Source organism: Quercus lobata, chromosome 4 (assembly GCF_001633185.2).
Source record: "Quercus lobata isolate SW786 chromosome 4, ValleyOak3.0 Primary Assembly, whole genome shotgun sequence".
Taxonomy (NCBI): domain Eukaryota; kingdom Viridiplantae; phylum Streptophyta; class Magnoliopsida; order Fagales; family Fagaceae; genus Quercus; species Quercus lobata.
Window position 1 is genome coordinate 70,910,144 of NC_044907.1, and position 27,606 is coordinate 70,937,749.

Genomic DNA, 27,606 nt, shown 5'->3' on the forward strand with positions numbered 1-27,606 from the left:
TTTCTGTTGATAATGTCATTGAAGCAGCTCTTAAGGGGGAGTAATGTGTTGAGGGGGAGTTGTCAAATTCTAAGACTTTGTTTATATATGTTTATGTTTTGAGTACTCTTAGTGTTTTTATGGGTTTGATACACTGTGTTTTGGTGTATAGTTGTTTCTAACTCGTAACTTATACTCTTGGTTTAATCTTTAATATATTTTGATGATGTTATTCAGGATGTTTTGTTTTTGTACCCATGTGCTTTTGTAAGCTTTTAGGGTTATTGTTTTATGCATAGTTTGTAGGCTATATGGTTTGTACCTTGCTTAGTGCAGCCTTTATGCTATGTTGAAATCAGTACTTTAATCTAAATGTTCTGCATTTTGGTTTATGTACTGTCACTCTTGTGCCCTTGTAGGATTGTTCCTAGATGCATATACCTTGTGTGTTATGCATTGGTTGAGTGTTGAGCATACAAGTGTCTTGCCTTGTGCTTGTTAACTTGTATGTCCTTGTGTTCATTCCAAGTGTGAATGAGCACTGTGATCACTACCTTGTGGTGTTCACTTGGTTGATCAAGCTATGGTTTGTTTCTTAACTCCATCTTTGCCTGATCGCATATTGCCTGTTTCATATGCATTCTATGATTTTCTGCTTACAATGATCATGGTGTATTGTTGTGTTTCAGGAGTATTATGTTCATATGATTCAAGAGCTTCACAGCTTCTAGAGTTAGGTGTGAGTGAGTTTTGTTCAACTGTTCCCAACTCACATGTTAAGTCTAGAGTCTGTTTTAGGATTTTGTCACGGAATAGCCAAAGGGGGAGATTGTAAGGTTGAATTTATTCAACCATCTAATTGGTTTTATTCCGTGCCAAATTTGCTTGTAATTCAGCATTTAGTAACCCTGTATTTAGGTGGGTTTGATGTAAGGGTAGTGAGTGAGATAGAGTGAAGATTGCTCAAGAGTGTGCAAGAAAACAGAGACTCGCGGCTGGGACTCGCGGGTGACTCGCGGCTGCAAGCCGCCAGAAGCAGCACACGTGCCAAGCATGCTGGAAGATGAACAGTCATGCTAGCTGGAGCACTATAGGACAAAACAGGACAGCTGGCCATACGGTTATCTCGCGACTGGATCTCGCGACTTAGTCAAGCAGCGAGGTCAAGCCGCGAGCCACCCCTGTTTTTGTAAAACCTGACGTTTCACATTCCTCTCCCACTCCAGTATAAATACCCCTATTACCCACGATTGAAAGAGAGCTTCCAGAGAGAATTTTGAGAGAGAAACCCTAAAGAAAAACAAGATTGATTCACACACAATCTATACCTTAGAGACTCTTCAAATTCCTCAACTCTCTTCCTCTCCATTGTCAAATCCTTGAGAGGCATTATACCAAACTTGGTTCTCACCATCATCATCACTGTGAGACAGTTGTTTGGGTTTCTGGGAAGCAGTTAGGAAGGAACCAATCTTCATTGGTTGATGCTACGGTCTAGTAGCGGAATCCGGGAAGCTAGAAAAGAAAAAGGTTCGGCGCAACCTCGTTGGAGCAAGAAGCTTGGAGAGCTTAGGTGCACTGGGTAGATTAGGCTTGGAGGGTCTATTACTGTCCTTGTATCCCAACTGTATTTTCTAGTGGATTGTTTACCGCTTGGAGGGCGGCGGAGAGGTTTTACGCCAAGGGCTTCGGTTTCCTCTTCGATAACACATCGCGTGTTGTCTTTGTGTTTGCATCTTCCTTCCTCTCTATCTTTGCCTTTTTATTATCTGCTGTGGTTTTATTTTGTTATGGCTTAGATAATATTTAACCAATTTCGTATTATAGCATATGTTAAGTTTCCGCACACTAGTTGTTTGACATATTGCTTGAATTGGTTAAGTTGTAATTTGGGGGTCTAAACGTTCAAAGGTGTTTTTACACGTTTTTGAACTTTCAACTTTGCAAGAAAAGAGTTTATGGTAAGTAGACTTTGACAACTTGTATTTTTGAAACATTTGAAACAAAACTCATCAAGGCATCTTTGTGTGAACCAAAAATAATAGATTGCATACAAGTAATAAGAAACATGTGTATGAAGATAGAAAAGAAACAACACATGTAGAGGTAGGTGAAGAAGAACATATATCATCATATATATATCAAAGATTTGCATAATGTATGTAAACATGGTCACAAGACCGGTGTACAAGAAGAAGGAAGTAAGCACTCCCCCTAACAAGATGAAACACATCTCCCCCTTACAAGGAATGTATTTCTCCCCCTAACATGTAGAATCTTAGAAAGAAATCACATATTCTTCACAATTTCTCCCCCTTTTTGTCATGATTGACAAAGGGTACAGGAAGCTATAAAGTTTCACCCGAGAAACATAAAGATGATCAAAGATGATTAAGGGGGTACAAGAAATCTATATAAATGCATGAATGTAATGAAACAAGATGCTATGGATGACAAGATAATAGGAGGATGCAAAACATGTGAAAAAAAAATCTCTCAACAAGAAAAATGTTATGCACATAGATCCCAAAACACACACACACACATGCTAAACAAGTCTAACCAATTTTATATTTCAAAAACAAGTTAAGACAGTTTAATGAGCATATATTAACACATGTAAAACCTTGTGATGGCCAAATCACATTGTACTTGCACATGTATCAAAAGTAGCAAAGAATATAGCGTGTTATGTGTGAAAAACATTGCAAGATTGCATAAGTGTATACATATTATGACGATTTGAGATTTGAGAAAATCACTTTAACTCACACACAATCATAATTGTTTGATGGGGAATATCACCTTCGAGGTATGTCTTATAACTCCCACATCTCCTAGAATACACAATTGCAATCATATATAAAGCATTTTTGATCTTTTTGCTTTTCATTTTCTTTGCATATTTTTATTTAAGTAAATCATGCATGGGCATATAAAAGAGAGAAAAGAAATACCCAATGATGGTAAGCATTTGACATTCCAATTTTGCTATGTCGAAGTACACAAATGTCATTGACACTACACTTTTGCTATGCCGAAGCATACAGGTGTCATAGTATGATTGGTGGCCAATAGTGGTGAGATGATTATTTATACCTTTCTCTTAGGATTTTCTAGTCCTTCCCGTCAAAAAGAGTGATACGAGTGTTAAGTACAAGTGATAACTTAACCTTACTCATCACAAACAAGAGCCACAAAGCTCACTTGCTTAGTTATGCATAAAGATACTCATCTAAGCTACAAAAGATACAAAGTTTAGAAAATTTTGTTTCAATGGCCATCCAAGGTACACAAGTACCAATGTACACAAACACACACTGTTTTTGTATTTTTATAATTTTTCTCTTTTTATTTTACTTTGAAAACAAAGAAAAATAAAAACTAAACAACCAAACAAAAATAGACAAACAACATGAAAGCATGAAAGAAAGATGCATATGCATGAAGGCATGATATAAAAATGCAGATGCATGAAAGCATGATTTCAAAAGTAGATAAGAAATCAAGAAAAGAGAGTCCTACTTTAGATAGAAAGAATTAAAGCAGAGGACAACAGAAAAGACAATTAAGTCTTAAGCTCCTTTCTCACCCACACAGCACGAGTCTTTGGCCGTGAAGATGAAAAGGCACGTGTCCTAGTATGTCTACTAAAGGACATAAAAGAATTAGAATTCTCCTGAAATTGAGTTAAAAAGCTCAAAACTTTTAATAACTCTCCAAACAAAAGTGTAGGTCCTTGAGAGGAAACCTGTGACTATTTGGACAATTGCTTGTGAGGATACAACTTAAAGCAATTAGGACGAATGTGTCCAGAAACACCATAATGGTGACAAACATGAGGTCTAACAAAGGATTTAGAATTAGCCAAAACAATTTTGGATTTCATACCTTTATTACCTTTCTTAGATTGGGGCATAAAGACAATCCTTGATCCAGAAGCCGTGGAAGAGGAGGGGTCGGAGGAAACAGCATATCCTAAGCCAGTTTTGTCAAAATTAGGTTTTTGAGCACTCAATACCTTATCAAGCTTTGCACTAGATATCCTCTCTATTTGAGTTCTAGCTTGATTAAGATCAACTTCAAGATTTTTGACCTTCTCTTCTAATGAGGTGTTCTCCACAATAAGTGTCTCAACTAACCTTGTAGTCTCATCTAGTTTGACTAACAAATCAACCTTTTCATTTTTTACCTCATTAAGCTCTTTTCTACAAAGATAAGAAGTCTTTTCAGATTTTATGAATTCAGTGCATAGCTTATCATAGGCTTCCTGAAGGGTCAACTTCTTGGGTACTTCATCAAAAGAAGAATCCTCATTGTCACTAGCACTCTCGACAAACACCTTATCGGTTAAGGCAGCAAAGGTCATAACGTGATTACATTCATCCACATACTCATCAGAAGAATCATTCTCAGTATCACTCCAAGTAGCAACCAACCCTTTATCTTAGGACTTCTTGGTCTTTTCCTTCATGAGATAGTTTGGGCACTCTATCCTCATATGACCAAAACCTTTGGACTCATGGCATTGGATGGGGGGTTTCTCATTCTTGCCCTTCCTAAAGGATTTAGGTTTCCCAGGAGGTTTACCCTTATCCTTTTTCCTGAACTGAAGAAGCTTGATAATCTCATTAGTTATGAAGGTTAGATCCTCATCTTCAGAGTCCTCAATCTCTTCCTCTATACCCGTTAAACCTAATCACATCTCATAGGTTTGGAGATTCTACTCTTTCCACCTTTTCCCATTAAACCTAATCACATCTCATAGGTTTGAAGATTCCCTACAAGCTCAGTCAAAGGAATTTGATCAATGTCCTTTGCTTCTTCAATGGCAGTGATCTCGGCATGAAATCTTTTAGGTAAAGACCTAAGGATTTTTCTAAAAATTTTGGATTCTGCAATAAATTCTCCAAGATTGAAGGTAGAATTCACAATATCCATGAGTTTAGCATAGAACTCATCAAAGGTCTCATCCTCCACCATCCTTACTTCTTCAAAACTACTAGTGAGTCTTTGAAGTTTCACAATCATTACTGCCTGGATACCTTCATAGGTGGTCTCAAGAATGGTCCATGCTTCCTTAGCAACTTCCGTGGATGATATTTTCTTGAATTCCTCATTGGTCACCCCACAAAACAAAGCATTCAAGGCCTTACTATTGAAATTTGCCATTATGATTGTTGCATCATCCCAATCCACCGGCGCTTCCTTTGGCTTAATCTAGCCAACTTCAACGGCTTGCCATACCTGTTCACTTAGAGCCTGCAAAAAAAAATTTCATACGAACTTTCCAGAACGCATTATTAGTTCCATCAAATAAAGGAGGAATCAAAAGAGATTGTCCACGATCCATGACAATAGGAGTCAAGGATCACACTCAGGAAATTAATCCAATCAAAGTGTACCCGCTCTAATACCACTTATTGGGAAATTTAGACCCCAGTTGATAGAATTAATAAGTTTTAAACCCAAGTTGTTAATTAGATTTATTATGAATAAAACTTGTAAAAAAAACAAACATCAATATCATGTCAAGATCATGCAAGGGAAAAATTAATAAGACAAGATATGATGACCCAGGAAAACCAATGAAACAAACTAGTTTCACAATAAAAAAAACCTGGAGGGAAACCTTCCCGAAAAGCAATCCACTATAGTAAAGAGAAGTTTCAGATCTAGTACAAAACCTTTGTCCCTAGACTCTACAATCCCTGTAGATGAACTCACAGCAAAAACCTTCTATCATTTTAGAACCTCTGAACTCTTCAATATATGAATGCCACCCTTTGATGCACGAATCCCAGTACGTGACTTGCCAATTGCGTGGGTGCCAGTACGTGACTTAATCACCAACTAGAAGAAGATTATTGGCTGCAAAGTTCTTCACTTCATCAACAATGAAGATCAAGAAGCACTTGGTTACAAAACCCTAAAGCGCAAAAGATGCAGTACCTTCTTCAGAGAGAATAAGGCATCGATCACCTTTTGCATTTGTTCTCCTTGTATTCTCTTATGTGACGGAGTCTAAAATAAGCCTTATATAGGTCTAGGGTTGTGAGAAAAGAAACCTTACACAAATACAAAAACTTGGCCTGAAAATTAGATCTGGAAATCTGAATTCCCGTAACCTCAATCGATCAAGAGGTATCGAGGAGGTGTCGAGCTTTAAACTTTGACAGATACAGCTATAAAGAAGCAATCAAGGAGCTGTCGAAGAGAGAAGAACTTTCTTAATCGATCTACCAGCTATCGAGAGGTGTCGAGATTGTGATAACAATCAATTGAAGAGCTCGATAAATAGCCTAGCTATCGAGAGGTGTCGAGTAGCTGTCAAGCTATTTGTTCGCAGGTGTCGAGCTATCTGTCCAACTTTAGTGAACAGCTTTTCTTCACTTGTTTCTTGGTCCAATCTTCATGGCTTTAATACTAGACTTAAATAACATGTTTCTTGAAGTATTAAACACATCTTAGATCTTCTTGGTCCAATCTTCATGGCTTTAATACTAGACTTAAATAACATGTTTCTTGAAGTATTAAACACATCTTAGATCTACCCAAATACAAGTAAAGTGCATTTTGACAAAAGATTAGCCAATTACACAAAATATGTCCTTAACATCTTTGCTCTTCTTTAGCTCTTCGAAGCAAGTGGTGAGCATTTGTAACATGGTGTCCTTCACCTTTTTGGTTCCTTCATATGTGGTCTCCAAAATTTCTCACGCCTCCTTGGTTATTGTATCATGTGAAATCTAGTGAAATTCATCAGATAAGGTACCACAAAAAATAGCATTTAAAGCTTTACTATTAGCATTGGCCGCCGCAAGGGCTGCCTTATCCCAAGTAGATTTGGTAGCCTCCGACCTAGTCCATCCAATCTCAACTGCATCCCATACACTATTATCAATAGAGCACAAGAATGCACGCATATGAACTTTCCAAAAGGCGTAATTGCTCCCATCAAAGAAGGGAGGTGCATTTAGGGATTAAGACCTATCCATAGTAGGGTCAAGGATCACACTTAGGATGTAGAAATATAATAAAGTGTACCCACTCTGATACCAATTGAAATTTCAATTAGTGTGAAAACACTAATGAATGTTTTGACCCCAAATTTCAAATATAACCAACACAAGCTTATATTCAAACAATGTATGTGCAGAATATGAAATATAAGCAATACCCAATATGGAAAACTACTTTAACACATAATTAATCACAAACACAGCAACAATTAATGGTTAAAGAGTAAGGGAAGAGGGATGCAAATATAAAGATAACACCAACACGTGTTATCGAAGAGGAAACTGAAGAACTTGGCGAAAAACCTCTCCACTGCCCTTCAAGTGGTAAAATGATCCACTAAAGAATAAAGTTGGGATACACGAATAGTACTAGACCCTCCAAGCCTAATCTACCCAATGTACCTAAGCCCTCCAAGCTTCTTGCTCCAACAGGGTTAAGCCTAACCGTGTCTTCTTTAGCTTCCAGGATCCCGTAATAAGCCCATTGCATCAACCAAATGAATTGGTCATCTCCAAACTGCTTCCCAAGCACCAAAATACCTCCCAAGCACCGTACCTCTCAAGAATATGTCAATGGAGAGGGTGAGAGTAGAGGAATTTGGAGAATCAAATGTCTAAGATTGTGGTTGAATCAATCTTGGTTTTCTCTAGGGTTTCTCTCTGGAAGCTCTCTACATTTCGCGGGTATAAGGGTATTTATAGTAGTGTACATGAGGAATGTGAAAAGTCATTTTTCTGCAAAACAGGGCACTTTGGCAACTTATTCTCACGAGTGGGATGAGTCGCGAGTTAATTGCCAGGCCAGACTGTCAATTTTTGTCTTGTAGTGCTTTAGTTGTCGTGACCCTTCAACTTCCTGCATGCTTCACACGTGTGGCATTTTAGCGAGTTGCCAATCGCAAGTCACTTGCGAGATCCAGTTGTAAGAAACCTTCAAATGCACACACTCTTGAATTTCTTCACACTCTCTCACACACAACCCTTACATTATTCCCACCTAAATACAAGGTATCTAATTGCTAAAATTACAAGAAAACTTGGTATGGAATAAAGCCAACACATGGTTGAATAAATTCAACCTTACAGTTTCTTTTGGATAGGTAAACCTATACTTTGTCTTTCTTTTTATTTTTGGTTAGATTGTCACTAGGACAAAAAGCCATATATTCTTTTTGGTAGATTGTAAGTAGGACTCAAAGCCTTGTAAGATTGAATCTATCAAGCTTGTATTTAATTTTATTCAATCAATAACAATGAAGCATTTTGATCCTGTAAAGTTGTATTAATTTTTTTCTTTTCTTTTTTTTTTTTTGTATGAAAAAATAAGTGGCAACTCCATACCACTTACCCAAAAAGAGAGGTGCACTTCAAAGCACCCAAAAGTCTCTTTTTTGAGAGGCCTAACTTCCCGGTCTCTCACAGACGGGGTCTGGTCTTCTAGACTCAAAATGACCATTTATATACCCATTTGAATGATGCACTATAATGACATATTGAAATTCCCAAATTTAAGATTAATTCATTCTTAAAAAATTCAAATCTAGTAAAAGATTACAAAGCTTTATTTCCTAGATTCCAATCCAAAAAAGAAAGAAAGGATAACGCACTAACCTACGAACCAAAATCTAGATTCGGGTGCTAGGTTTTAGAATGGGAAAGTGTTAGGCACCCATTCTGCCCAGATGGGATCTGATTTTCTAGACTCAAAATGATCATTTATATACCCATTTGAATGATGCACTATAATGACATATTGAAATTCCCAAATTTATGATTAATTCATTCTTTAAGAATTTGAAATCTGCAATTTTTATTTAAAAAGGAACACAAAAATTGGTTATATTTGATATTGAAGAAAAAAATTTCTTATTATAAAAAAAAGGTTTAGATCTGTGTTTTAGTGAAAAATACAGATTAGTTTTTATAAGTAGAAAATTTTCAGATCTATATTCAATGAAAATACAATTTTTTTTTTATAAGTAGAAATTTTTCAAATCTGTATTTAATGAAAATAAAAATCAACTTCTTTTATACAGAAAAATTTCAGGTCGATATTTAATGAAAATACGAATGTATTTTTATATGTAGAAAAGTTTCAAATATGTATTTAATGAAAATACAGATAAGTTTTTGCATGAAAAAAATTTCAAATTTATATTTAATAAAAATACAGATATGTTTTCATATGCATGTGAGAGACCGGAACTTGGGGTGCCCTCAAAAAAGAGATTCGGGCGCTTTAAAGCACCTCTCTTTTGGGTAATAGTGTAGGGTGACCACTTATTTTTTATACCCAAAAAAAAAGTAAAAAGATAAATACAATTACATGGCCAAAATACCTTAAATGTCATTGATAAAAAAAATAAAAAATAAAAAAAGAGTACAATTTTGGTAGCATAACCTTACAAGGCTTTGGTCCTAGTTACATTCTATACAAAAAAAAAAAAAATACAAAACTTTGATCCCAATTACAATCTACCAAAATTAAAGACAAAACACTATTCTACTAACCAAAATCCTAAGTTCGGAGGCTAAGTTACGAAATGGAAAGGTATTAGGCACCAATTCCACCCAGACAGAATCTGGTCTTCTAGACTATAATGACCATTATATATACTTTTGTATGATGTTGAATGATATGTCAGAACATACATATAACAAACACTTGACAAAGTTAATTTACAAAATTTGTCCTATGAATATGCCCTCTTGAAAAAAAAAAAAAAAAAAAAGATTTTGCAAAAAAAAAATCTATTCTTGTAAAGGGTAAAAAAAAAAATTTTGTTAAAAAAAATCATACCTGTTTTGAAAAAAAAAAAAAAAAAAAGAGATTTGCTTTGCAAAAATCAGATTTGGTTTGTAAAGGGTAAAAAGATAGATTTTGTTAAGAAAAATCTGATCTATTTTGAAAAATTAAAAAAAAAAGAAAAAAAGAGAGATCTGATTTGTAAAAATCAAATAAGTTTTTGTTGTTAGGGACATATTTGTTGTAATTGGCTAATCCTTTGACAAAATACACTTTACTTGTAATTAGGTAGATCTAAGATGGGTTTAGTACTTTAAGAAACATGTTGTTCAAGTCAAGTATTAAAGCCATGAAGATCTGAGCAAGAAACAAGTGAAGAAAAGCTGTTTATTAAAGCTCGATGAAGTCTCGACAGAATCCTTTCTATCAAGATTTAATGTTGAAGCTCGACAGAAACTCGACACAAGCTATATCTGTCGAGAATTATGAAATCAAAATTTTCAAATCTAATTACACGCATATTCCTATGTATTTGTGTAGGGTTTCTTTTCTCACAACCCTAGACATATATAAGGATTATTTTAAAGGCTATCATGAGATGATGCAAAAATAATTCATGCAGATGGTGACATAGTTCATCATTCTCTCTGAAGAAGTTACTGCGTCTTTACACCAAGGGTTTTGTGACAAAGGAGCTTCCTAATCTTCATTGTTGATGAAGTGAAGAACTTTGCAGCCAACATCTTCTTCAAGTTGGTGGAGTTAGTCACGAACTGGGATCCGTGCATCACTGATCAGTCATGTACTAGGATTCGTGCATTGAATGGAAAGATTGCCACTACAATATAAGTCCAATTGGGTATTTCGGTAAGGGTTCAACTATAGGTTGGTATTTCTGGATAGACTAAACGAATTGGTAAGATTCCTTATACTTGCCCGCTTGTGATTGATAATAGTGGATTCTTGGAAGTGGTGACATTAAAATCACCCGGTGGAGATTTGCCTCGGTGGTTTTCCCCATTCATAAACAAATCACTTGTGTCAAATTTATTTTTTGCTACACTTATTATAATTGGCAATTTGTTTGTGCCTCCATGCTTTGCATGTTAAATTGACTTAATTAATTAATTTACAAAGGGGTCAATACATTTTTGCACTATCATTTGTAAGGGGAAAAAAAAATCTTAAGAAAAATCAGATATTTTTTGAAAAATTAAAGAAAATGAGATTTGATTTGTAAAAATCAAATCTATTTTTAAAAGTTAAAAAAAATTAGGATTTTTAAAAGAGGATTCATATTCATGAGACAAACTTATTATTCATGCATCATATATTAAAAAGAAAGACTTTAACCTAACTCTTAATTCCTTCTTTGAAATTTCAAAATCTACAAACCATTTTAATGAAAATACAAATCCGTTTTGTGACCAGAAAAAATACAGATAAGTATTTAATGGAAATACAAACCAGTTTTATGACTAGAAAAAATACGTCACTGTATTTAATGAAAACACAAACCAGTTTTGTGATAAAAAAAAATACAGATCTGTAATTTAATGAAAATACAAACCAGTTTTAAATTTTTTTTAATAAAAAAGAAAAAGGTTTTGATGATCATTAGCAGATTTTGAAATCAAAGAAAAAAAAATTAAAATTGACAATCAACTAAAGAACTTGTCAAAGAGAATTCCAAATAAGTATCTAAGCATGGCAAACATGAATTAAGGAAAAAAAAAAGCATAATAAAATCAAACAAATTAACCACATTCATGCAATGAACAATCACAACATATTAATTAATGGAAAAGAAAAGAATATATAGAGGAATGAAATTAGATACCTCTTGCATGAGCGTGCTCTTCCATAGAAGAATATTTTAGAAATCAAAGAAGTTTTCACTTCTTTGAGGTCTAAAATACTTTACTTACAAAAAAAAGTTCTTAAAACAAAAGCCTCCAGAACGTCTTCAATGTAAGGAGAGAAGAGAAGTTAGAAAAGAAGAGCTAGCAAAGGGGTCAGAAAAGAGGCCAGAAAAAGGGTCAGAAAAGAGGCCAAAAAAAGGGTCCTTGAATGTTGGGAGGCCTCCCCTATTTACAGAGGTGTTAGTTGCTTAGAAAATAAGCTCGGGTTTCTTAAAAATTAAGTCCAATCAGCTTAAAAAATAAGCAAAAAAATGTACAGAAAAATCCTAAAAAAAATGAGATTTGGATAAGCGTAAGCTGACTTTTCAGATTAGAACAAGCTTAAATATTTTGATCATATATTTTTACTAGAAAATAGATTCTCTACAACTTTTTATAGCTAAAGGGAAATTTTTATAGATGAAGGGAAATTAGATTCTCTACAACTTTTCTAGAAATATCCTAGTCCAAATTTTGAGTTCTACTATGCCAAAAGTGCCTTGGAACGTGGATCTGAAATCTACTACTTGATTAGCACATTTCTAAAGTGTTTTCCAACTCTAAAACTGTATTTGGATGAATTTAAGAGTTATTTTCATGATAAACCCCATTCCAAAGTGGTAACTAGGACTTTGAAAATAATTATTTTGAATATAATTATCCCAAATGCCTAATTATCTACGACCTTTAAATATTATCATTTTATTTGTTTTAATCACATGTAACATATCTCACTTTAAGGAAAATACTTAACCAATCACAAAAATTCATTTAATTAATTTTAATCATTTTAACCAATCAAAATTAATTTCAATTAATCACACGTGATCAGCTTCACCCCACACAATGCATGCAGACCGTGAAAACTTGATCTTGTGATATGTTTCAATCTGACGGTCCGATTTAGAAATCAGACATACCGTCGCGACCATTAGAATCTCAAGATCATTTTTATGATATGCAATGAATGAATTAATGCATGTAATGCAACTCTAAATTTTGGGTATATGAATGATCATTCGAGCCATCTTCCAAGATTAAATTATGGGTGCGAAATCAAGTGTCTACAATCCATAAAATTTTCAAATCTATATTTAAAGAAAATACAGATCTGTCATTATATGCAGAAAAATTTTAGATTTGTATTTAATGAAAGTACAAATCACTTTTTTTATGCAGAAAAATTTCAGATCTATATTTAATGAAAATACAGATAAGTTTATGTGTAGAAAAAATTTCAGATCTGTATTTAATGAAAAAACAAATAAGGTTTTTTATGCAAAAAAATTTCAAATTTGTATTTAATGGAAATACAAATTAGTTTTGTATGTTGAAAATTTTCAGATCTGTATTTAATGAAAATATAGAACAGTTTTTTTTATGCAAAAAAATTTCAAATCTATATTTAATGAAAAAACAGATTTGATTTTTTGTTGCTATTCTTTTTTCTTTTAAAAAAAATGTTTTTAGTAGTTTGTTGCAAATCTCAAAATTTAAAGAAGAATCAAATCTTAAACTTAGATATGTTAATTAACTATTAAAAAACGAGTTAAGCATGTGAACATGGCAGAAAAACAAATATGAACAAGATTGTATTGACAATGAGTAAAATCAAGCATTCATCCATGAAAATATGCAATGAACAGAACATATATATCAGATAGGAAAAAAAAGAATAAACATGAGGGTGAGATTAAAGACATACTTGCATGAATGTACCCTTCAATGAAAGAATATTTTAGAAATCAAAGAAGTTCAACCTCTTTGAAATCTAAAATACGTTCACTTACAGAAAAGAAATTCTTAAAGCCAAGGCTTGCCAAATGTTTTTAACATTAGGAGAGCAAAGAAGTCAGAAAAAGAAGGGCCCTGAATATTAGGAGGCCTCCCCCATTTATAGAGGTGTTAATTGCTTAAAAAATAAGCTAGGTTTGCTTAAAAATTAAGTCCAATCAGCTCTAAAAATAAGCAAAAAACATATGGGGAAAATCCTAAAAAAAATAATAAAAAAAAAAAAAAAGAAATTTGAATAAGAGTAAGCTAATTTTTCAAATCAGAACAAGTTTCAGAATTTTGATCATATCTTTTTACTCAAAATTTGTATTAAGCTGAAACTTATTGGCGAAGGGAAATTCGATTCTCTTCAACTCTGCCAAAAATAGCCTAGTCCGAATTTTGAGTTCTACTATGCCAAAAGTGCCTTGGAACGTGAATCTGAAATCTACTACTTGATTAGCACGTTTTTGAAGTGTTTTCCAAGTCTAAAACAGTATTTGTACGAATTTTAGAGTTATTTTCATTATAAACCTCATCTCAAAGTGATAATTAGGTTTTTTAAAATAATTATTTTGAATTTAATTATCCCAAAAGCCTAATTATCTACAGTCTTTAAATATTATCAGCTTATTTGTTTTAATCCTATGCAACAAATCTAACTTTAAGAAAAATACCTAACCAATCACAAAAATTCATTTAATTAATTTTAATCATTAACCAATCAAAATTAATTTCAATTAATAACACATAATCAACTTCACACCCATACAATGCAGCAGACCATGAAAACTTGATCTCGTGATATCTTTCAATCCAACGGTCCAATTTGGGAATCGGACATACCATGGGACCATTAGAATCTCAAGATCATTTTTATGATATGCAATGAATGATTTAATGCATTGAATGCAATTATAATTTTTGGGTATTTGGAATGGTCATTGTGGTCATTTTTCAACATTAAATTATGGGTGTAACATCGAGTGTCTACAAGAGTTTTTGGGCATTTTAAAGATTTAGGGATTTGAGGGTATTTAAGACATTTTTAGGTTTAGGGTGTATTGTTATCATCATATAGGTTTTCAGGGCATTTTTGTCATTTTATAGGTTTCGGGGGTATTTTGGTCATTTTTTAATTTTCGGGGGTATTTCAATCATTTTTTAGGTTTTAAAGGTATTTTGGTCATTTTTTAAGTTTATGGGGTATTTTGGTAATTTTATGTTTCGAGGGGTATTTCAGTCAAATTTTAGGCTTTGAGGGTATTTTGGTCATTTTTAAGGTTTAGGGGGTATTTTGGTAATTTTTGGGTTTCGGAGGGTATTTTAGTCATTTTTTAAGTTTAGGGTCTATTTTGGTAATTTTAAGTGGTTTTTAAGCATATTTAGTGATTTCGGGGATATTTTGGTCATTTTAGAGGTTTCATGGGTATTTTGCTCATTTTAGAGATTTTGGAATATTTTGGTCATTTTAGAGGTTTTTGAACATAATTGGTGATTTTAGAGATATCAAGGGCATTTTGGTCATTTTAGAGGTTTCATGGGTATTTTGCTCATTTTAGAGATTTTGAGAATATTTTGGTCTTTTTAGTGGTTTTTGAGCATATTTGGTGATTTTATAGAAATCAGGTTTAGGTAGGGTATGGATATTCATGGGTAAACAAACCGGGTAACAATTGGATATGAGTACTAATTGGGTAAGATAATCGGGCATCCATGGATAAATTAATTGGGTCGGGTATGGGTATACCCTACCCATGGCCATGCCAAAATTTGTGAATAGTAAACAAGAAGTGGTGGGTCTATATAATCACACAAATCAACATGTTCAAAATTGGCTATTCCCTTATAATTATTCGAGTTTTTGCATGTTTACTTTTCTTGTGAAATGAATTATATCATTATATGTATCTATTTATGGTCGAATTTGTAATCAAAGTGTGTCTTGATTTTTTTTTTCTTTTCTTTCTTGTTTCTTCTTTGGCCTTTTAGCTCTAGTCCACCCTTCCCTTTCTTTTCCCATGGGAAAGAAGAGAGTAATAATGCGTGGTTCATGGAACAACAAAACTCTTGTCACTAGAGTATTCTATATATACCATAATTTAAAAATCAATTTATATAAAATAAATACTTCTAAATTGCAATAAAATGAGTTAGTGCACGTTTGATAGACTGTAATAGACACTGTAATGTAATAGATATTCCTATGGCATAACTATTCGGTTGTTTGGTTATATTTTTATTACAATGAATAGTTATTCCTTATGAATAGCTATTCTTCAAAATGAGGAATAACTATTCCTTATCAAAAGTACGGAATATCTATTCCTTCACCTTATGTAATAACCTTTTAAAAAAATTTCCTAAAAAGCCATTAGTTGCCACATCTTCAAAAGGAAAGAAAATAAATTTTCCTTGTTGTTAATTATTAGCTCTATTTTGAACACCCTAAAATAAGTGTATTTTAGGAAATTTGACTTAAAAATGATTTAATTACACCTTATTTGTATACTCTACTAAATTGTGGATGCATATTCAGAATTCTATTTTTAAATGGTTACCAAACTAATAAATAGTAATACTTATTACATTCCAACTTAATATATTCCTTGTAATACTTATTCTTATTTCCATATAATAATCATTACAGTATACCAAACATGCTCTTACACTTTACAACAATTATAAACCATGCATATGCTCTAATACAATCAAATACAATAGTAGATTTTTTTTTTGATAAAACAATTAAATTTCATATTATATACCAAAATTATATTGGACATTCCAAATTCTTCAAAACTAATTATCAAAATATCAAAATAAAGTGAATTAAAAAATTAAATTAAGAGTAACAAGATCTTGAGAGGCATGGGGCAATTATATCTAGTTACCCACGTGTCCTGTATTTCCTGCATCATGACTTCTTCCTCCCCGAAGGTTTGTTCATTTCACATTTCACATAGATGATAGAACACAGATTATTTAATGATTTACTTTTGTTAGACAAATAAAGGCATCACTTGGAGGATTCTAGGGTTGAGCTTAGTGTTGTTCTGAGGAATTTAATGAGGTTTGTAAGGTGGTTGATATGTTTGTAGATTGAGATGGTTGATTTTTTATTTGGATGCCCAGAAAATACTGGAAAGAAGGAAATTACATTTTTAGTTAATATTTTAATTTATGTAATTTTTAGTTTTCAATGATTTTTTAATTTCTTAATTCTTTATAAGGAAACTTTCTTAATTACTATCTAATTTATGTGGCATAAATAAATGGAAATGATAATATAGCATGATATAGCCGTTGAACTTCTGATTTAACTTTTCTATGTTGCTTTTCTTCTCCCATAATAATCGCCAACCCAAAAAGGCAAAAACCATCATTGCCTCCATTGATTAAATAAGAAATGAACCAGTAGAAGTTAAGGTGGACTCTCATGCCAGAGCAAATCCTAATACTAGAGACTATATTCAACAGTTGGATGGTTAATCCTCCCAAAGATGAAACAGTAAATAAGAAAATTGCTTGAGAAATTCGATCGGTTCAGTTGGGGAGGCAAACATTTTCTACTAGTTTCAGAACCAATGCTCAAGATCTCAATCCGACAACTCCAGATGCAAGCTATCCTTGAAAAAACATCTTATGAAATATGGTTGGATTTTTATTTGGTTTTTAAAAGAGAATCTTGATGAAAAATGATTGGATTGTTAATTGGTTTTAAAAGATTGAAACAGGAAGAAAAATGCTAAATTATTAATGATTATTGTATTTGAGTTGACGAGCTTTCTGAAGAAAGAAAAAGTAACAAAGATAAGTCCAGACTTTTATATTTATTAATAATAAAAGTTAAAGTCTAGAAGTTGAAAGCATTTAGGATAGATATGAATGAATTTTTTGAGTTTTGAAAGATTGATTTAAGGTGATATAATTGGATTGATGATATAGCAACCTCTTGACCATTTAATTTAAAGGAATGGTGAGGATTTAAAGAACTCTACATTGTAAAGTACCCTGGTATATCTCTAGGGGATCTAAATCCTAATTTTATCATCCTAAACTTTTAGAACGCATGATTACCACTTTAAATTATAACCGGTGTTTCTTTACATCCTACAGTCAATTGGACTGTTACCTTAAACAGAAAAGCATGTCACATGAAACTCACGTGACCTCTACATTCGCAAAATCACATGAATAGACCAAATTACCCCTCTTCAATCCCTTAAAACAAAATCATTAACAAATTTAACTCTTATGGTGTCACATAACCTTTATTTTAAAGGATTGAAGATAGGCAAATCAATAATACTACATATGCAGAAGTCACATGAATTGTTTGTGACAAGTTTTTCCATCCAAGTTAATAATTCAATTGGCAATAGAGTACAAAGTGAAACACAAGTTCTAATTTAGGGTGGTAATCATGCATTCTGAAAGTTCAACGTGATAAATGTAAATGCGAGTATAGTGTTGGATGATAAAGTGTAATTTCTATAAATAAAAAAATGACAAGGTAGACCAAAATAATTTTACTAAAAGCAGAAAAAAAAAAGTAACAAAAAGTACTTTTGAATAAAATAGAATAGACAAGCAAAATACATGTGTAATTTGGAACTAAGGCTTTGTTACAACTTACATTGGTGTCCCTTATATATGTGGTCACTCTTTCTCTGCTTTTCCTGGGGCCACGTAGGTAAAATACTATAGGTAAGGATTATTAGAAGAGAGAAGAAAGAAGTTCAAGCTTTATTCTCTGTTTAAGCTACTTGTAGTTTAGTAGTGCATAGAACTGCATGTCATTTATGCAATAGTAAATAGCATAGAGTAGTTAGTTAAATAGTTTTGCCACTTGTCATTTTTGCATTGGTTAGACGGTTTGTTATGCTGTTATTTTTTTTCCTGCTCCTCTGTTATCACTTTATAAAGAACAGGGCTAGATATTTATGCATATATGAAATCATCATTCACAATCTCTCTCTCTCTCTCTCTCTCTCTCTCTCTCTATGATTTTCAATCCTTGAGTTTGAACTTGCTATCTAGAAACTATTTAAACACATTCACAGCATCCACATCATTGCTTGCAATGAGTATATCATCAACATATACAAGAATGATGATAATGAAACCTCTCTTAACTCTAGTGAAGATAGAGTTATCTGACTTGGACTGAATGAAACCTTGATCCACAATTGTAGAGGACAACTTTGCAAACCTACTAGCCTACTTAGGCCCATAAAGAGATTTTGTAAGTCTACAAACCTCCCCCTTGCTGCCAAATCCAGGTGGTGGAAGCATATAAACCTCTTTATGCAAGTCTCCATGTAAAAAGGCATTGTTGACATCCAACTGAGTTAGATGCCAACCATAAACAGTAACAAGAGCCAAAAGAGTCCTAATTGTCACAAATTTCACCACAGGAGAGAAGGTCTCATAGAAATCTATACCCTCAGTTTGAGTGAAACCCTTTGCCATCTATCTAGCCTTATACCTTTCAACAGAACCATTAGCCTTTAACTTGATTTTGTACACCCATTTACACCCTATAAGTACCTTACCAGAAGGAAGCTTGCACATAACCCAAGTATTGTTAGCCTAAAGAGCATCAATCTCAGCTTTCATGGCATCAAGCCATTTAGGATCATGCAGAGCTTGAGCATAAGAATCAGGTTCTTTGGCAATGATTAAGGCAAGAACAAAGGATTTATAAGAAGAAGAAAGTTTGGCATATGATAGAGTGGAGGCAAGGGGATAAAGAATACCTAAATCACCGGAAGTAATGGAATCATTTGACTGAGAAAGAGAAACTGAGGCAGTCACATGTGCAGAGGCTAAGTTGCAGTGATAATTTTGAAGATAGCTTGGTGGTTTGCGAACTCTAAAGGACTGTCTAATAGGCTGAACAACAGGTAGACATTGAGTAGGATCACCAGGTGGATCAAAGGCAACAGAAGATTCAGAATTAGGATGAACAAGGTCAGGACTCATCAAGAGGAATAGCTAAGTTATGGTTAATGAAAGAGTGAATTTTGCATTAGGGAAAGAAGCACTAGAATCTGGTGTAACTAGTTAAGATGGAAATATAGAATGTGAGGTAGGAATAGAAAAGGACTTAGAATGTGAAATCCAATGTTTGAAGGGAAAAATTGACTCTTTGAATACATCATCTCTAGAGAGAAAACAAGTTTTTAGTAGCCAAATCATAAAGTTTATATCCCATAGTACCAAAAGGATAACCAAGGAACATACATGGCTTAGCCCTAGGATCAAACTTGGTCCTATCTCTAGACAAGGTAGAAGCATAACATAAGCAACCAAATGCCTTGAAATGACCATAGGAAGGAGAATGTCCTAGCAACTCCTCATAAGGAGTGACATTATTCAAGAGTGGACTAGGCAATCTGTTAACCAAATAAGTAGTTGTAAGAACACAATCACCCCAGAACTTTAAGGGCAAATTAGCTTGAAACCTTAATGCTCCAGTAAGAAGATGTTGGTGTTTTCATTCAACAACAAAATTTTGCTGGGGAGTTTCCACCCAAGAAAGTTGGTGTATAATCCCTTTAGAAGCATAAAAGGAAACCAAGGAAAATTCTAGACCATTATCAGATCTAATGACCTTGATGGGAAGCTTAAACTAAGTGAGTATCTTATTATAAAATGATTGAATTAAAGAAGAAGCTTCAAACTTATGCTTCATCAAAAAAACCCAGGTACACCTACTGTAATCATCCACTAAGGTGAGAAAATATTTAGACCCATTTAGAGAAGGTGCAGAATAGGGTCCCCAAATATTAAATCAAAACATGAAGACGAAGTAGAAACAGATATAGGAAAAGATAGTCTCTTTTGCTTAGGAAGTGGACAAATAGAACAATCAAATCCTTTATTATTACAAGAAATGATGTTTGGTACAGAGGGATGGCCTAACCTACAATGCCACAGGCTAGTTTTGTCGATAGCATTGATATTACAAGATTTGATAGTTGTCACAATAGAAAAGGAAGAAAACTTGAAAAGAGCATCAGAAACAGGTGTTGGTAAGCTATCAAGTAAGTTGCTTTGCAATGTGTAAAGTCCTCCTTGTTTTCTACCCAACCCAGTTATCCTCTAAAGCTGTAAGTCCTGAATGAAACAATATTGTGAAAGGAAAATACAACAACAATAAGGATTTTGGGTCAATTTACTAATAGAAACCAAATTAAAAGAGAAAGTAGGAATACAAAGCATATTTTCTAGAGTTAAAATGGGAGATAATTGCACAGTCCCTATGTGTGTAACTCTAATCATATCTCCATTAGGCAATCTAACAAAGATTTGGACTATGGAAGTAATTGAAGTGAAAATTTTTAAAGATTTGACCATATGGTCAGTAGCCTCACTGTCAAGAATCCAATCAGTGGACAGGATATGAGAAGTGTTGACAACTGAAGAAAAACTGAATATTCAAGAGATGGGAAAGACCATATACCTAATAGCTCATGTCCCTGAAGATCAACTGAAGGCTGAGTGATGATATTGGCAACTTGTGAGTATCTATAGCTACCTCCGGTGGTGTTCGAGTACCAAAATGGCATTAAGAGTTCAGTAAACCAAGCAATTGCTGATATTCTGCCCGAGTGAGATTGACAGCTTCACATGCATTATCCTCAGTAGCAACAACATTGCTGGCAAAGGATGTTGAAGAAGTAGCAACTTGACCTTTGTTGTTTTTGTACTTATAACCAAGAGGGTATCCATGCAATTTATAGCATTTATCAATCACATGACTCATGGCACCACAGTGAGTGCATTAAGGCCTTCCAGATTTAGGCTTAGTAAGATTCTTAGCATTCTTTGCTGCTAATGCTGCTAAAGCTAGTATTGTGTCAATTTGCATTTTCTTTGCAACACCAACATTTCTCTGCTTCTCATCTTGAAGTAAAAGAAAGAACAACTTGCTCAATAGAGGAATGGGATCCATAAGCAAAATTTGTCCTTGGACTGCTACATAAGTATCATTCAACCCCATCAAGAAGGACATGGTACAATCCTCTATTTGATGACCACAGGTACAAGTTCTGTAATTGACAAATTCATCCCAGAGTCCCTTGAACTTAGTGTAGTAAGCATTAATAGTCAAATTTTCTTGAGTCAAAGAACTCACTTCCTTTCTTAACTCAAAAATTTTGGGGCCATTACCCTATGAGTACCTATATTGCAAGTCAACCCAAACCTTCCTTGCTGTCTTGAAGTACACTACACTAGGTTGCAAATCCTTAGAGATAGAGTTGAACAACCAAGCCAAAACTGTGCTATTACAATTGCACCAAGCTATATAATAAGGATTATTAACAAACTGTGGCATTGGTATGGTACCATCAATGAAGCTTAACTTGGTTTTGGCATTCAAGGAGATAAGAACTGCTCTACTCCAAGTGTTATAATTCTCCTCAGTAAGGTGTTGAACAACAAGGGAAATACCAGGGTTATCACTATTTGACAAGAAATAGGGACTAGATGGATTTTCCCATGGTTGAACAACTAGGATAGAGGCACTAGTCAGTAATACTTAATCCAAATATGATCAAGATTCACAATCCAGAGATACAAATCAACTAAAGAGCAAACATGAATTGATTTTCTAGAAATCAATACTCTTATATACATGAATCAGCTCAGAATTTTGTTAATTAATCAAATCCTAAGATCAACGCAAGATCTTGATGATTGAGGAAAAACAACCACAGAATTCACAAACTAGAAATTGAAAAACCCTAAATCAATAATTTCAATTTACTATTGTGAAATAAGGAATCGAGATTTCAATTTGTTATCATGCACAAAAGAAATCAAGATTCAAAAGGAAAAACATGGTGCAGAAATCAAGAGAAATACAAAAGAGAAATTTTTTGCTTGATTTGAAGAAAGCACCAAAGAAACAAAGGAAATCCAACTAAGAAAATTAGAGAGTACCAGGTTGAAGACTCTCTAAATTAGTTCAACTTTGATACTATGTTGAAATCTCACACAAGCTCAAGGTCCTACAATGGTGGATTGAAAATCAGAGAGAGAGAGAGAGATTGTAAATGAATGATTTCATATATGCATAAATATCTAGCCCTGTTCTTTATTTAGTGAGAACAAAGGAGTGGGAAAAAAATAACAGAATAACAAACTGTCTAACGAATGCAAAAATGACAAGTGGCAAAACTGTATAACTAACTACTCTATGCTATTTACTACTGCATAAACAACATGCCATTCTATGCACTACTAAACTACAAGTAGCTTAAGTAGAATATAAAGCTTGAACATCTTTCTTCTTTGTTTTCTTCTAACAAATAGTATATAAATGTAATGTTACCTTTGTGGAGAGGCCAGTAGTCCTTCTCTATCTCACGCAATCAATATCATCTTATATGGGTCTTCTAGCCTAGTAGATTTTATTGAAATTTTTCATTACTGTTATTGTTCATCCTGTTATATAATCTATAGAAAGTGTTAATATATAGAATGTGTATGGAATATGTAGGTTTATGAAGTATCAAGGAAGGTATGGATCACAAAAGGAGAGCAGCAAGAGGAAGTAAAGAAAGAATTCTTTGAAACCTATAAGATATTAGAGGGGGGAGCTTGGTGACAAGCCTTACTATGGGGGTGAAACATTTGGGTTTGTAGCCCTCAGTCTTATCCCCTTCTACACAAGGTTCTATTCAATTGAGACCTTAGGGGTTTTCAACATTAAGGTTGAGTGCCCTAAGATTGTTGCATGGGCTAATAGGTGTATGCAGAAGGAGATTATCACCAAGATCCTGCTTGACCAGAAGAAGGTTTACAAGTTTGTTAGACAGTTCAGGAAAAGGCTTGGTTTGGAGTAGAATGTTTAATGGTTAGTCCCTAATCTAAAAGTGCTATATATTATTGTGCTTTTGGATGGTTGTGTAATTTCATTGGTTACATGTTGCAATGATTGAGAAAGGCGAAAATCAAACTACAAGGGTTTCGGAATTTTGATATCAATCACGTCCATCTTTTGTGCATCAATATTCTTTTGTATGGGAAGCTACAAGAATGGGTAGACTTATTCATGCATTTGTTTCTGTGTGAAATAATTTTTTGTACTAAATCTCATCCCTCCTAGTTATTTTTGTGATGGGAAAATGCATCAATTCTAAATTAGGATGAATGAAAAAGTGTTGAACTTTAGGAGGAAAAAATAGAAGAGCCTTTATATCAATAAAAGCAATGATTAAGAAATTTTGGTGGGGACATCAAGAAAAATCCAACAAAGCTCACTAGGTCAAATGGAGCACATTATGTTTATCAAAATCAGTTGGGGGGATAGATTTTAGGGATTTGAGACAATTCAAAGATGTTTTCTTATCCAAGCAAGTGTAGAGATTGTTCCATAATAGAGACACCTTATTGTATAAAGTGTTTAAAGCTAAATACTTCCCAAATGGAAGCATCTTTAAAGCCAAGGTAAATTCTAAATGATCTTTTGCATGGAAAAGCATTTTGCAAGCTAGGATGTGGTTCAAAAAGGTAAAATTTGGAGGGTTGGAGATGGTTCATCTATTAATATATGGGAACATCGATGGTTGCCGGATTCTTCTAGCTGCAAAGTAATGACTCCTAGGGGTAATTCTCTGTTACATATTGTGAGTGAACTATTTATATAAGGGACAAAGATTTGGAATGGAGCATTGATTGACCAAACCTTCCTTCCTTGGGAAGTAGAATGTATTAAGAGAATAACTGTCAGCAACTATAGCAACATGGATGCACTCATTTGGCCACTATCTCAGGACGGTAAGTATTCTGTAAAAACTACTTATCAGATTCTAGCTTCTAAAACCTAAAATAGTTTTCCAGATTCCTCTTGGGCTGAAAATTCAAACAAATTGTGGAATAAAATCTAGAAAATTCAAGTCCCAAACAAAATTAGACACTTTATGTGGCGAGTGCAAAATAGTCACTCTCGACTAAGTAAAATTTATTCAAAAGGAATGTCCTTAAGGAAACTCAATGCAGTCATTGTGAGGAGTACATAGAAGATTTTTTACATGCCTTATGGTTATGTGATCTGGTTCAATCAATGTGGCAGTTAGAAACCATTTACCTCCACTTCTATCAAAAGAAGTGTAGAGCTTTTGCTGATTTGGTGAGTACAATGTTAGAACAAGCTCCTCCTTTCACAGTAGCATTATTTTCTATGATCACCTAGTGCCTTTGGAAAAGACGAAATAGGATCAGAACAAAGCAACCAACATGGCTTTGATAGAAGTGGCATAGAAAGCAAAGGAACTACTCATTGAATTCCTCGAGGTTCAACAGAAGCCTCTTAGAGATACCTAATCGAGGTATCCGGTTAGGAGGAATCCTCCAACTGAAGGAATGTACAACGCAAATTTTGATGTATTGATCTTCTCTAGTACTGGTTTGGTGATCCAAGACTATTGTGGGAATGTAATAGCAGCCCTCAGCCAAAATATTCTGCAACCTCACTCAGTAGATCTGGTGGAAGCATTAGTAGCTAGCAAGATAGTAAGTTTTGCTAGAGAACTTTGCATTTTATAGGTGGAGTTCGAAGGAGATAGTCAGAGAGTTATTAGAGCAACCAACAACCAAGTGCCTTCAAAAACTTTGTTTGGTCATGTAATTGAAGAGATTTGGTTGTTAGCAGATGCTATTCAAAAGTGTAGCTTTGGACATGTACAAAGGGACGGCAACCAGCTTGCTAGAAGAGCAGTTCTATTTGCAGATCTTGATGTATGGATAGAAAATCTACCGTTTGAGCTGGATGTTATACTCCAAGTTGATTTATGTCATCTTTAATGCTAAATCTTTCTTACTGGTTCCTCAAAAAATATATATATAAGAGCCTATGAGCACATGCTCAAAGCTAGGATATCAATATATTAAAGTCTCAAATCACTACAAGAAATCTGGGTTTAGGTAGCGTTTTTTTTTTAGCGACGTTTTTTAATTCGCTGCAATAAGTAGTATATTTTGACGTTTTTAAAAAACGCCACTAAAGAGTGAGCCTTTTGCAACATTTTTTAAAAACATCGCTGTAACCCAAAACAATAGCAGCGTTTCTTAAAATGCCGCAAAAAGTACAATTTTAGTGGCGTATTTTTTGTTTATAGTGACGTTTTTAAAAAACGTCACTATAGTTATTAAAGAACACCCTAGAATATAGTCCAAAAATTTTGGGAAAACATATAGTGATGTTTTTTGGAAACATATAGCGACGTTTTGAAAACGTTGCTATATATTTCTCCAAAATTTTTGTCCTTTTCCCACTCAAAATTTTGCAAAGTGGGAAAGTTCCCACCATTTTGTTCCCCCCCCCCCCCCTTTTTTTCCTTTTTGTCCTTTTCCCACTCAAAATTTCATTGAGTGGGAAAGTTCCCACCATTTCATTTGTCTTTTCTTTTTTTTGGTCTCCATTTGGCCTTTTCCCACTCAAAATTTCACTGAGTGGGAAAGTTCCCACTGTTTTGTCCCTCTTTTTTTTTTGGTCTCCTTTTTGTCCTTTTCCCACTCAAAATTTCACTGAGTGGGGAAGTTCCCACCGTTTCATCCTCTCTCTTTTTTTCGGTCTCCTTGCCCTACATGTTTTTTCATTCCTTTTTCTTTCTTATCATTCTTTTTTATTTCTTAGACAAACTTCCCTTCCCACTTCTATAATCTCCCCCCCCCCCCCCCCCCCCACCCCACCCTTATCACTTCTTCACACTTAGCCACTGCCAGCCATTGCCATCAGCCTTGCCACCGCTTGCCACTGTTGACCCATCGATCTACAAGCTCTTCCCTCTCTAGCCACCACCCACTGCCAGCACCATACCTTTTTCCCTCTTTCTTGGTGTTCAAGTTTCTTGAAAGTGTAAGTCTTTGTGTTTTCGCTTATGGGTTTGCTTTGATTTGGTTTTTCTTTAATGGGTCATGGAGTCTTTGTGTTTTGGCTTATGGGTTTGCTTTGATTTAGTTTTTCTTTAATGGGATATGGAATTTTTGTGGTAATTTTTATTGTTTGCTTGTTTTGGTTGGATTTTGGTATAGAAAAGTCTTATTCAAATTTGGATTTTTGAGCAAAAAGACCTGAGCATCAAAGGCTAAATCATTGTAAGTTTATGTCCAAGTTTGTAAATCTTGTATTTTTTTTTCTACAATTTTTCTATAGTGTAGATTTTGAATTTTTCTATTGTACATTGTTTTAATATTGTCATAGATTGGGTGGTTGTTGTTGTTGTTGTTGTTGGTTTTTTTTTTTTTTTTTTGGGTATAGGTAGACAGTGTTTTGTTACAACCACATATATTTTGGAAGTATTGTACTTTGTTTAATATTTTCATAGTTTAGGTGTTTTTTTTTTTTTTTTGGGGTGGGGTAGGTATACAAGTGTTTTGTTCAATTCAAGATTATACATGTATTGAATCTATGGTTAATGTGGACATTTGATATTGTGGAATATTAATGATAGGTATATTTGATCTATTACAAGTTTATTGCAGGCTTATGTTAGTTATTGTTGTATTTTAAGTAGGTTTACATAGCATTTTTAATATTTTAAAAGAATAATGAGTAGGTTTTGCAACATTTTAAAAACATCACTAAAAAGTAAAAGGACATGCTTTTGTGACGTTTTTGAAACGTCGCTATTGGTGTGATTATTTGCGGCATTTTATAAACGTCGCTAAATGTATTTTCCTATATTATATATGAAAATGTTATACTATTAAAACGTCACTAAAAGTTTTTGAACGCCACTAAAGAGTCACATATAGCGACGTTTTTCGAAACATCGCAATAGACCTATAGCAACCTCTCTATTGCGACATTTTTGAATGTCCCAAAAAAAAAAAAACATCGCTGTAGACCAATTGTGTCTACAGTGACTTTTTTGGGTTTTTAGTGACGTTTTACAAACGTCGCCTAAATCAAGATTTCTTGTAGTGAATTAATGATCCTTAAGCCCCAAGGCTAGTGTGTGTGTGTGTGTGTGTGTGTATTAATTTGTTAGTTAAAACAATTGGAAAATGAGAATTTGAACCCTAGATGTCTCTATTGGATATAACAAGAGATATAAATCAAGCTAAAAAACTATTAACAAAACATGATTGCTTGGACTTTCCCTGCAGAGATATACAATGTAAAAGTGCATAATATGATCATCAATATTTGTCAGTAAATTAAGAA

At 33.8% G+C, this 27,606-nt stretch overlaps 1 pseudogene; it reads left to right on the forward strand.

Moving 5' to 3' along the window:
- Positions 1-23,281, forward strand: part of LOC115985727 — a 73,799-nt pseudogene extending 50,518 nt beyond the window's left edge.
- The last annotated feature ends 4,325 nt before the right edge of the window (positions 23,282-27,606 follow it).